The following is an 11,920-nucleotide window of genomic DNA, read 5'->3' as shown; positions in this document are numbered from 1 at the left end:
AAAGCAAAAGACATAAATTGGAATCAAAACAAGATTTAACTTCTAGGTTAAGTACGTTAATGGTCAAATTTAGACAAGTGTACCAAATCGTTTACCAGGTAATAAAGTGTAAGTAAAGTATCGTATCTACACGAATTGTCGTTCCAACTAGGAAATTCACGTTACTTATTTGAGAACAATAAAATAAAGAAATAAAAGATAAAAAAAAAGGGTTTTGCAATTTAGTTTGTTTGCTGTAGAGCAAGTGTTTATGTGTTAACCTGTTTTGATTGCAGAATGTTAGTGGCGGTTATGATTCTTCGATTCCACTTCACTCATTTGCGGGAAGTAATTAATGATCAAGCATTATTCAGATTGATTTTACATCTTATATCTAAGTGATGAGTTAATGAGGTTTTATTTGTCACCAACTGTCATGTTGCACTTAATGATCACACAAGTTTGTACGTTTCGGGTCTTACTCTCTTACAGGTATAGGTTTATTCCCCTCTAGCTGTCGAGTTGCAACCTTACACCGGAGTTTCTACACAGGTTAGTGTTTAGGGTCGTCGACGTCAATCATGTCAGGAGATACATTTTCGTGTGTAAAGGTATGTGTGGGTTCTCACTCTCTCAGAAGTATTTGAAACAATGATGGATATTAGGGTTCCTAAATTCTCTGTGTCTAAAAGGTTCCCTCATCTGTTGGATCTCAGAGGGACATCAACATATTCTCCCTCTTATCAAGGACCAAAGATTTAAGAAACAAAGACCAAAGAAACAAAGATGTAAGAAGAATAAAGTTACTATGCTGATTTAAATCTTGAGCTACTATGTTTCCTTAATCTTGAAATCTATTTTTGCTCTCACACACTTCTACACACACAGAAGCTTTGTATTTTCAATTCTGCTTCGATGCTTTCATTCCTTCAAGTACCCCTCTATTTATAGAGGAAATCAGTTGATGAAGAGTTAAATGCTATGGACTCCTTTCACACGAAAGTCATGTCTTCAATGTGTGAAAACTATATTTTATGTCATGCTTTCAAACTGCTCCACTGCAAGCTATGTGTGTTCTCTGCACAACCTATACATAGCCAAACTATTTGAAAGGAAAATCTAAGCCATGCATTTAATGTGTAGAAGACTTTGACAATTGCTTGTTGCGATTTTCCTTTTGGCTGGAACATGCCCCACATGGTGGGACCAACACAAAAGATTTTGAAAATGAATGAAAAGGCAAGAGTTAAACCATAATAAGTGGACCCACACAGATTTATATAATATAATACTGTAACACATTACAATTGTTTACTAATATATTAAAAATACAAATAGTTATTTGTGACGAAAGCGTTTATCTTGTGTTGTCATGCTTGTCCTATTAAAGATACGAAACAAAAAGTGTAAGAGAAGTTATAAGTGTAATAATATTGAATGTGGCAAGCAAAAGCAGCTATAGAATTAGAAGTAACAGAATCATTCTTCAACTTAAGTGATGCACATGCATCCAAAAAGAACACATTTTGGCTTTGCAGGGGGAATACATTTATAAATTTCGCAATCAGGGCTTGAACCACATTTTTCACCTATGATATTAAACAAGAATAAAATAGTAATGATTGTCAAAAATAAATAAATAAATAAATAAAATGATGAAAAATTGTATATAAGGTAAATACAAATACGAAAATGATTAGAAAATAGGTTTACCGTAAGCATCGGCTACAACGAAAAATAGGGATAGAAAAATGATCATAACATAACTAAACTTGACAATGTTATTCATATTTTTCCTCGTACATGGAATACTCGTTTTATCACACTTTATATAATATACAAAATCCAGGCACTATTGATTTATTTCAATAAAATACTTTTTACCACTTTATGAAAATGTAAGAGACCTTTTGTAAAATTAAAATATTAGTTATCAAACACATATTTGGTACAATGATGAGCTCTGTTTGTGTCATTGGCTCATTTAATTGATCATTTGATTACACATAAGTATATTGTTGTTCATTCAAGTTAATTATTTTTTAAGAGATATTTATTATTACTTTTGTTTCTTTTTAATATTTTCATAATAGATTACAGACATTCCAACGACATAATAATATTTTTAAACATCAAAGATTTAATTGTAGGAATAATGGACAAATAGGTGATTCCACATTTATCCATAAATTCAAACTTCTTAAGGTTATTGATATGCCCCATGTGCATGGGATCTATCGTCATCATAAAAGTATTGATCCATAAGGACTTGTGATTATCAAAGCTATTTTTCCCAAGTGTTCTGTTAGATTTAGTTTTTTTATTGATTGAGAGTTTTGATGATTGGTTTATTGCTAAAAGTATGCAATTTAATAAAAAATTTATGGAATAAATAGAGTTCATCACAACAACTCCAATCTAAATCATTTCTATTGTTATGGGAAATCAATACTCACAACAAGGCAGTTAACATTGATTTATCATCACGGTCGTGGAAAATATTCGAGAGCTCGAAGCAAAGCAGTAGTGTTCAATGGACTCTAAGTAGTGTTCATCTGAAGAGATGCTATTATGAAGCTAGCATATACATATATGGAAGACGTTAGTATAGATTTAGTTTTTTTTGGACTCAATTGATATGATTTAGTGATTTTTGGCTTTAGTAGAGTACGTTTAGCAGACGCTATTAGCATCTGCTCATGATGGATGCTACATGTTATGATATACATAAATGAAATAAGTGCAATAGAGATGTTGTTGTTTAGAAATAACTTAACCAGACCTATATATCTTTTAATGACACTTGATATAAACATAATACATTTTTATAGATGTCATAAAACATAGTATTGTATATTATGAATTATCCATTGTATTAGAGTAATACAATGATGTTTAAAGAAACTTATTTATATGATTTATTTATCTGGATTAGATTTCTTCAATCTAGGGGTTGTCTCTTGAAATTCATCCAAGTAGACTTGAATAAAATAATCTATATGGAGAATAAATTTTATGGAACGTGGAGGCATTGTCGCTTGGAAGTATTTTATATTTTTATTTTTTGGGGACTTATATTAACAATATTTGTATTTTTAACATAAATTGTTGTTCTTCCGCTGCTTGATGCAACCAATGATATTTGACATCAATATGCTTTGTACGAGAGTGGTACATCGCATTCTTACTCAAATCCAAAGCGCTTTGACTATCACAATGGATAACGTACCTTTCCTGCTTCATTCCCAATTGATCATGAATTCTTTTTAGCCAAAGCATTTCCTTCCCTGCTTCATCCATGGAAATATAGTATGCCTCAGTTGTTGATAAGGCTACACATTTTTGCAATTTAGATTGCCAAGATATAGCTCACCCTGCAAAAGCAAACACAATTCCTGAAGCAGACTTTCTACCATCCAGGTCACCTGCCATATCCGCATATGTGTAGCCTTTCAAAATCGAATCTGATCCTCCAAAGCATAAGCACTCATTAGATCTTCCTTTTAGATACCTCAAGATCCACTTCACAACTTCCCAATGTTCTTTTCCCGGATTGGAAAGAAACCTGCTAACAACTCCAACTGCATGAGCAATATCTGGCCTGGTGCAAACCATTGCATACATCAAACTCCCAACTGCTGAGGAGTAAGGTATTTCAGCCATAGCTTGTTTTTTATCTTGACTAGTAGGACAACTTACTCTACTGAGTTTAAAGTGATTGGCTAACGGCGTGCTAACTAGTTTAGCACCCTTTATGTTGAATCTTTCTAGAACCCGTTCCACTTACTGTTGTTGTGACAACCATAGCTTTCTAGATTTCCGGTCTCGCAAAGTCTTCATGCCTAAGATTTGCTTTGCAGGGCCTAGATTTTTCATGTCGAAGGATTTTGACAATTCATTTTTCAAATCACCAATCATATCCTCGTCTTGCCCCACTATCAACTTATCATCTACATATAACAGAAGGATGATAAATTTGTTACCTCGAAATATTTTGACATATACACAATGATCTGCATCTGTCTTGGTATATTCATGACTCATCATGAACGAGTAAAATTTCTTATACCATTGTCTTGGTGCTTGTCTTAATCCATACAAGCTCTTCTTCAATTTGCAAACCAAGTGCTCCTTTCGAGTCTTCTCAAATCCTTCTGGTTGAACCATGTAGATCTCTTCATCTAAATATCCATGAAGAGTCTTTACGTCCATTTGTTCAAGCTCCAAACCCAAGCTAGCAACCAATCCGAGTATAACTCGAATTGAACTCATCTTAACAACTGGAGAGAGAAGATTTCATCAAAATCTATTCCTCGCTTTTGTCCAAAACCTTTTACGACTAAGAGAGCTTTGTATTTCACTAGCTTGTCACTATCTTTCTTGAGCTTGAACACCCATTTATTCTTTAAGGCTTTTCTGATTTCAGGAAGCTTCACAAGTTCATAAGTATCATTTTTCTGCAAGGAATCCATCTCTTCTTACATTGCTTTCATCCATTGGATTTTATCCTTATGAGTTTGAACTTCATCAAAACTTTTCGGCTCCCCCTCAACAGTGATGAGAATGTACTCCAAACTAGGGTACCTGGTAGATGGATGATGATCTCTGCTTGATCTCTTGAGCTGAGATGTTGGGCATTGCTCTCCATCCTGAACATCTTCCTCATCACCATCTTCAACTACTAACTCACCATTAACCCCAGGGTCTTCATCAAGATCTCCCCCTTCTGTGGCAACTCTTACAGGAGGAGTGGTAACTGTAAGATCAACCTTACCATAACGTTTAGGTGTTTCTGGAATAGCAGAATCTGACATAGTTTCTTGCTCATGAAACACTACATCTCTGCTTCTAATAATTCTTCTCTTCTCTGGATCCCATAACCTGTAGCCAAATTCCTCATCTCCATAGCCCGCACATATGCAAGGAATGGCTTTATCATCAAGTTTTTGTCTATGCTCCTTATTTACATGAACAAAGGCTTTACATCCAAACACCTTCAAGTGAAAGTAACTTATATCATGTCCGGACCGTACTCTCTCAGGAATGTCAAAGCCCAAAGGAATAGATGAAGATCTGTTAATCAGGTAGCATGTCTTTTGAACAGCTTCACCCCAAAATGGCTTTGGCAGCTTAGCCATTTTCAGCATACATCTCACTTTCTCCATAATGGTTATGTTGATTCTTTCAGCTACACCATTATGTTGTGGGGTGCCAGGAACCGTCTTCTCATGTCTGATGTCGTGCTCAAAACAATAACTTTTAAATTCATGGGAAGTATATTCACCCCCATTATCCGAATGAAGACACTTCAAAGATTTACCAGTCGCTCTCTCCACCATCGCATGAAACCTTTTGAAGTACTGAAACACTTGATCCTTACTTTTAAGGAAGTACACCCACACCTTTCTGGAAGTATCATTAATAAACGTCACAAAATATCTGCTACCACCAAGGTCTCCACTTCCATTGGTCCACACACATTAGAATACCCCATATCCAATTTATTATCTTTCAGCTTTGAAGTTCTGCTGAAAGAAACTCTATGTTGCTTGCTAAACAAACAGTAAGCACAAGGATTCAACTTAGTACCTTTTTCAGATGGAATGAGGGACTTCCTTGACAAAATTTGCAATCCTTTTTCACTTAGATGAGCCAACTGATGAGTCATTTATTGACTATTTTCATATGCTTTTTAGTTTAGTTTTATTTAGATTTTATTTATTTTATATTAGTATTATTTCCTTTTTAGGATACTTTACTTTAAATTGCATTTTATTATATTTCAGGAAAGAATATTGGATGGATTGAATCTTGGAGCAAAAGAAAGGGACTTAGAGCCGATTGGATGCAAAAATACGAAGATTGAGAGACAAAAATATGTCTCCCACAAGTCAGAAGCTTGGCACGGCCCGTGCTAGCCTTGGCACGGCCGTGCCACCCTCCAGAGTGCCTTTTGCTGCTTTTGCTTAGATTTTAAGCTACTCTATTTTTAGCCCAAATGTAATAGCTTAGATTTTAAGTCGATCGAATGCTATAAATAGAGTAGCCACCCATCACAAATATTCATCTTTTCTTGGAATACAATATGTGACAATTGTCTTTCTAATAAAAGTTCATTTTACTTTCTTGTTATTTATCTTTATGCTTTCTCTCTTCTTCTCTTTGTCTACAATGAACGTCAGTGAGTAGACTTCTCTTGTCTTGGGATTGTTGGATAAGTCTAATGACATAATCCTAATCAAACCAAGCTTTAAACCTTAATCTTATGTAACCCTAATTCCTTATCTAAATTCACCGCTTTAACATGGATCAACCATTATCAAACTGTGGAAACGAAAGTGGAGGGTTTGATAATTGTTTATCCATCATCTCAAATATCAATTCATAAAACGAAAGTGGAGCTTTGATATTCGAACAAGTGAATTTAGACAAAGATTGTAAAGGCAGCGAAATAGTCTTTAAAATCTTTGAGACATATAGTTTCGATCTTCAAGGGAACTAATAATGATCAAGTCAGCGAAATAGGCTTGGTTGTTAGAGGAACCAAAATCTAATAGTAATCAAGTCAGCGAAATAGGCTTGGTTGCTAGAGGAACAAAAGAGAAACTGTCTTGAGAAATTAGGTCTAACATAAGGTTATAAGTTTAATTGTTTGGTTCGTGAAGGACTTGTCATTAGGATGAACCAATAATTCCAAGACTTTTATCTTTTCTTTTATTATTTACTTTTAATTAAAAAACCCAAACTTTTCTATCTTATAAACCTTTAGTCTAATCATTTTCTAAAGTTGATTGAATTCATAACTCCCTGTCGGAACGATACTCTTTTATACTACTTCGGTAAGATCGTGCACTTGCGGTTTTATCTCATCAAGTTTTTGGCGCCGCTGCCGGGGAGTTATTGTAATTTGATTAACTTTTCAATAGTGTTTAGTCTAAAAAATAATAATAATAATAATAATAAATTTATATAAGTAAATAAAATATATTTATATATAAAAAATATATTTTATTTCTTTTTCTTATCTTTTTATTTTTTATATATTTATCTCTCTCTCTCTCTCTATAAAAAAAACAAAAAATATATATATATATATATTTATATATAAAATATCTCTCTCTCTCTCTCTCCATAAATAAATAAATAAAAAAAACATATATATATATATTTTCTTTCCTTTTCTTATCTCTTTATTTATTTATTTTATTTATATATATATATATATATATATATATATATATATATAATATCTCTCCCTCCCTTTCTCCTTATTTTATTTTATTTATTTATTTATTTATTTATTTATTATTTTTTTTTTCTATCTTTAAACGTTTTGATTTCAGGCATGGCTCAAAGAAGATAATAACGATATGGATGAGAAACGTGCTCTCAAAGAGTATGCAATCACATATTCAGAAGAGCCGTACGATGCTATTGTGTACCCTACGGTTGAGGATATTAAATTTGAAATAAAGCCTGCACTTATTTACCTGGTGCAGCAAAATCAATTTTTCGGATCACCCACTGAGGATCCGAATTTTCATATTTCAACTTTTCTAAGACTCAGTGGAACTTTGAAGGCAAACCAAGAGGCCGTAAGGCTGCACCTCTTTCCTTTCTCTTTGAGGGATAGAGCTAGTGCTTGGTTTCATTCATTGCAAATTGGTTCTATCACTTCATGGAACCAAATGAGGAAGGCATTTCTTTCCCAATTCTTTCCCCATAGTAAAACTGCTCAATTGAGAAGTCAAATCACACAATTCACTCAAAAAGATGGTGAATCTCTTTACGATGCGTGGGAGCGTTTCAAAAAAATGCTTAGGCTTTGCCCCCATCATGGTTTTGAGAATTGGCTTATTATCCACACTTTTTATAATGGTCTTTTTTTTTCCATAAAAATGAATGTTGATGCAGCTGCAGGTGGAGCTTTAGTGAATAAAACTTTCATAGGAGCATATGATTTGATCGAGGACATGGCACAAAACCACTATCAGTGGACAAGTGAGAGAGTTATCGCTGATATTACTCCTCCACCCTCTAAAAAAGAGGCAGGTATGTACCAGGTTTCTACCCTTGATCATCTATCTACTAAGGTGGACACACTTCTTCAAAAATTTGATAAATTAACTGTAAGTGTCGTCACACCTGCTCTTGTTTCACCACCTTGTGAATTTTGTGGAATACTTGACCATACTGGTGTTGAATGCAAACTAGGTAGTGTTGCTAAAAGTCCCGAGCAAAATTCTTATACCTTTGGACAACACACAACACCACCCGTGTATGCAAACAACGAACGAGTCCCTCAGAAATCCAGCTTGGAAATTTTACTAGAAAAACATGCTATGGAGCAATCCAAGCAATTTCAAGAACTTAAAAATCAAACTGGATCTTTGAATGACTCTTTTGTCAAGCTTACATCTAAAGTGGACTCCATTGCTACTCACACTAGAATGCTAGAAACTCAAATCTCTCAAGTAGCCCAAAAAGTAGCTACTTCCTCTCAAACCCTCGAAGTCTTTCGAGGTCAAACTGAAGCCAACCCCAAAAGCCTTGTAAATGCTATTCAACTTAGGGACGGTAAGCAGTTAGAGGGCACCATTATGAAAACTAAGACAATTGAGGGTGAGATAGAGAGTGAAAAGCAACAAGGTGAGAAAGTCATAGGAGAGAGTGATAAGCCAATCGTTTCACCACCTTATAAACTCAAAATCCATGTCCCACAAAGGCTTGTTAAGCCTAACATCATAGTGATTGAGAGTTTTTCCACCCCTTGTGTTATTGAGAGTGAAACCATTGAACAAGCTATGTGTAATTTGGGAGAGAATCTCAGGTTGATGCCACTATCCCTTTGGGAAAGATTCGGTATTGGGTAGAGAAACCTTATAATCGTCAAGCTAATGACTCTAAAAAAGCGCTTCGTGGGAGGTAACCCATGAGTTTTATTGCTTTTTGTTTTGTGTTGTTTTAAGTTATTTTGTAGGTAATTGTCCAAGAATGATTCAAGAAAAAAAAAAAATTGAAGTCCCGGTCTCCAGAACCTTGGCACGGCCTGTGCTCACACTGGCACGGCCGTGCCAGACCTTGCCCTTCCAAAACCAAGCCAAACTCCAGGACCTTGGCACAGCCCGTGCCAACCTCAGCACAGCCGTGCCCGACCTCAGGTAAGGTTAAACCTCATTTTCCTTCATCTTCTTCCCTCATTCTTCAAACCAAACCCCTCTCATCCCACCAACTTCTCTCTAAAACCTCCATAACCACAAAACCTCCACATCTCCATCAACCCTTCACCAATTCACAAAATTTCTTACCCAATTCAACCACAAAAACCATTCCCACCACAACCATCCATACAAAATCAACTTTCATCCACCCAATCCAAAAAACATTTACTAACCCCAACCTTCACCAAAACCACACCAAGTCCAACCAAGGTCAAGGCTATGGCTTCCAAAAGAAGTGGAAAAGAAGTTGCAACATCTTCAAGAGGGCCTCCCCCAAAGAAGCAAGTACCGGCAAATAATCATGGCATAATATTCAAGGACAACAAGCAAAAGGATAGGTATAAAAATCTCATTTGTAAACCCTTACATCCTTGCAGGTACCCTGATAATTATGACTTGGTTACATTAGGCCTTAGTGACAATGTGTTTAAATTTCTAAGACGATTAGGGTGGGTTGCTATGTTAAGACCTATGCGGGGTTATGAAAATTTCACCTATGAGTTTTTAAGTTCTATCATTTTTACAAAGGATAGGATGAATTTTGATAACCCTAATCATAGAATCTCTTTCCGGCTTATGAACATTGCTTACGAGATGTCTCTCCAACACTTTTGTGATGAGATGAGCTTCGCTAACGCGGGGTTCATCCACGACTCTTGGGATCAAAGTCTTAAGCCGGTTGACTATCAACCCGCCACCTTTTGGGAACATATCACTGACCTTAGGCAATTTAACACACGTTCAAACAAAGCTAGCCATATTCATAACCCGGTGCTTAGGTACCTTCAAAGGGTAATGACTTGCACTATTTGGGCTAGGACCGAATTGGGGAACACTAGGACGGATGAACTCTTCATGTCGTGGGCCATGCTTAACAACCACCCCGTTAACACATGCTTTTACTTGCTTGATTACCTTTCCCATGACGGTAATAGGTTTGATAGTAGGGGAGAGATAGTTGTGGGTGGTATCATCACATACATAGCTAGGCAATTGGGAGTGGGTGAGGACCAAGGGATTACCAAAATTGAGGGAAACAATAGGCTTAACATAGAGACCCTTCTCTTTATGAACTTCATTAAGCCTCATCCACCCATGTCTTACGCACTCAAACTCAATGTGCCTATTTTGATTATACTTTCTAACCCATCTCGGACTAACACCGAGGTGGAAGAAAATTTGTTGTATGTTGTTGATGATCCCATGGTACATGAAGAACACGATAATGAAGGCGACGAAGATGCACATTTGCAGCAAGAAGAGGAAGGTGCACAATTGTACCATGATGAGGAGCACCATGACCATGATGCCGGATAAACAAATGAAAATGCAAGATGGGCATGGATGCATACCGAGGCCAAGAGGATAAGCACCAAGCAACTAAGGAAAGGTGTTGAATTGTCGGGACTAAGGAATTATGTCCTAAGGGGCAACCGCATATCCGAAGAAAATAACCAAATGCTTCGGAACATGATGCACCATTTTCACCTCCAAGGTCCTCCCTATAGAACTCAATGAAAAATGTGAGCTTTCCTCTTCCTCTCTTCTCTTACTCCTCCTCCTCCTCCTTCTTCTTCTTCTTCTTCTTCTTCTTCTTCTTTATTTATCTTATTTTGAATCATTGAGGACAATGCTTCTCCTAAGTGTGGGGGGAGCCTAATAAAGTATCTTTAGTCGTAGTGTTTCCAAACTCCCTTGAACTTTATTCTTTTGTTCTGTTTTATTGTGAAAGGCATGGTTAAGTAGCTTGTTTTTATTGAAAAATATCATGACACAAAAATTTTCATTGTCTCCTCTTATTTGATTGATTCTTGTACATAAAAGCAAACTCTTGTGTTTTAAGTCTTCTTGATATACCCACATCTTGTTTTAAAGTGAATAAAATTCTGTAATGAGAAAAACACAAAGTTGCTTCCCTTGAGTAAATGTATGAATAGGTATTTTAAGGAAACACGTTTTAATCTTAGTGGTGCATTAAACTTAAAGATTTTCAAAGTGCCAGTAGTATAAGTTAGTATAAGGGAGTTCATAAAAAGCCAAAAAAGCCAATCTCATCATTGAATCTAGATTGGGGAAGGAGGTAGGCCCTCCGACTTCCTACGTGAAGATGATTGTTATCTTAAGGAAAAACTTTAAAAAGCATCATTGAATCTAGATTGGGGAAGGGGGTAGGCCCTCCGACTTCCTACGTGAAGATGATGTTTTAAGCGATACCATTGAATCTAGATTGGGGAAGGGGGTAGGCCCTCCGACTTCCTACGTGAAGATGTTGTTCCTTAAATAAAGAACTTAAATGTGCAAATGGCAAAGAACAAAGATTCTCAAATACTCCCATCTTTCTTATATGAATTATAGAAGGAATCTTTCTTGGTTGGTTTAGTGCTAGAATTAGACCATGTTTCCTCATAATGCCTATCTTATACAAGAGCAAGAAAAGGGTTGCACTTCACACACACACTCACTTGAAAATTGATCGTTGGGTTGAATAAAAATTACAAGAAATGTTTGAGTTTGTGATTAGTGTACATTTGGGATTTAAGCCCTTGATGAGACATGTACTTTAATTGAATTGTCATTTGATAAAACTGTTTATGCTACTATGTTTATGCCTTTTGCTTGAGGACAAGCAAAGATTCAAGTGTGGGGGAGTTTGATGAGTCATTTATTGACTATTTTAATATGCTTTTTAGTTTAGTTTTATTTAGATTTTATTTAATTTT

The 11,920-nt window shown here is 35.7% G+C and overlaps 1 long non-coding RNA gene and 1 other non-coding gene across 2 annotated transcripts; both read right to left on the bottom strand.

The window, feature by feature from the left end:
- Window positions 1-1,225: 1,225 nt before the first annotated feature.
- LOC25499857 (uncharacterized) lies at window positions 1,226-1,805 on the bottom strand. The gene is made up of 2 exons (XR_003006955.2): window positions 1,693-1,805; window positions 1,226-1,568 (listed from the first exon to the last, which is right to left on the bottom strand). It is a non-coding gene; the product is annotated as an uncharacterized lncRNA (long non-coding RNA).
- A 5,910-nt stretch (window positions 1,806-7,715) lies between these two features.
- Window positions 7,716-7,822, bottom strand: LOC112416821 (small nucleolar RNA R71). The gene has a single exon (XR_003007336.1). It is a non-coding gene; the product is annotated as a small nucleolar RNA R71 (small nucleolar RNA).
- Between the last annotated feature and the right edge of the window lie 4,098 nt (window positions 7,823-11,920).

This window comes from Medicago truncatula, chromosome 7 (assembly GCF_003473485.1).
Source record: "Medicago truncatula cultivar Jemalong A17 chromosome 7, MtrunA17r5.0-ANR, whole genome shotgun sequence".
NCBI classification, from domain to species: domain Eukaryota; kingdom Viridiplantae; phylum Streptophyta; class Magnoliopsida; order Fabales; family Fabaceae; genus Medicago; species Medicago truncatula.
Note: the sequence above shows the minus strand (reverse complement) of the source record. Positions and strands in the feature narration are given on the sequence as shown.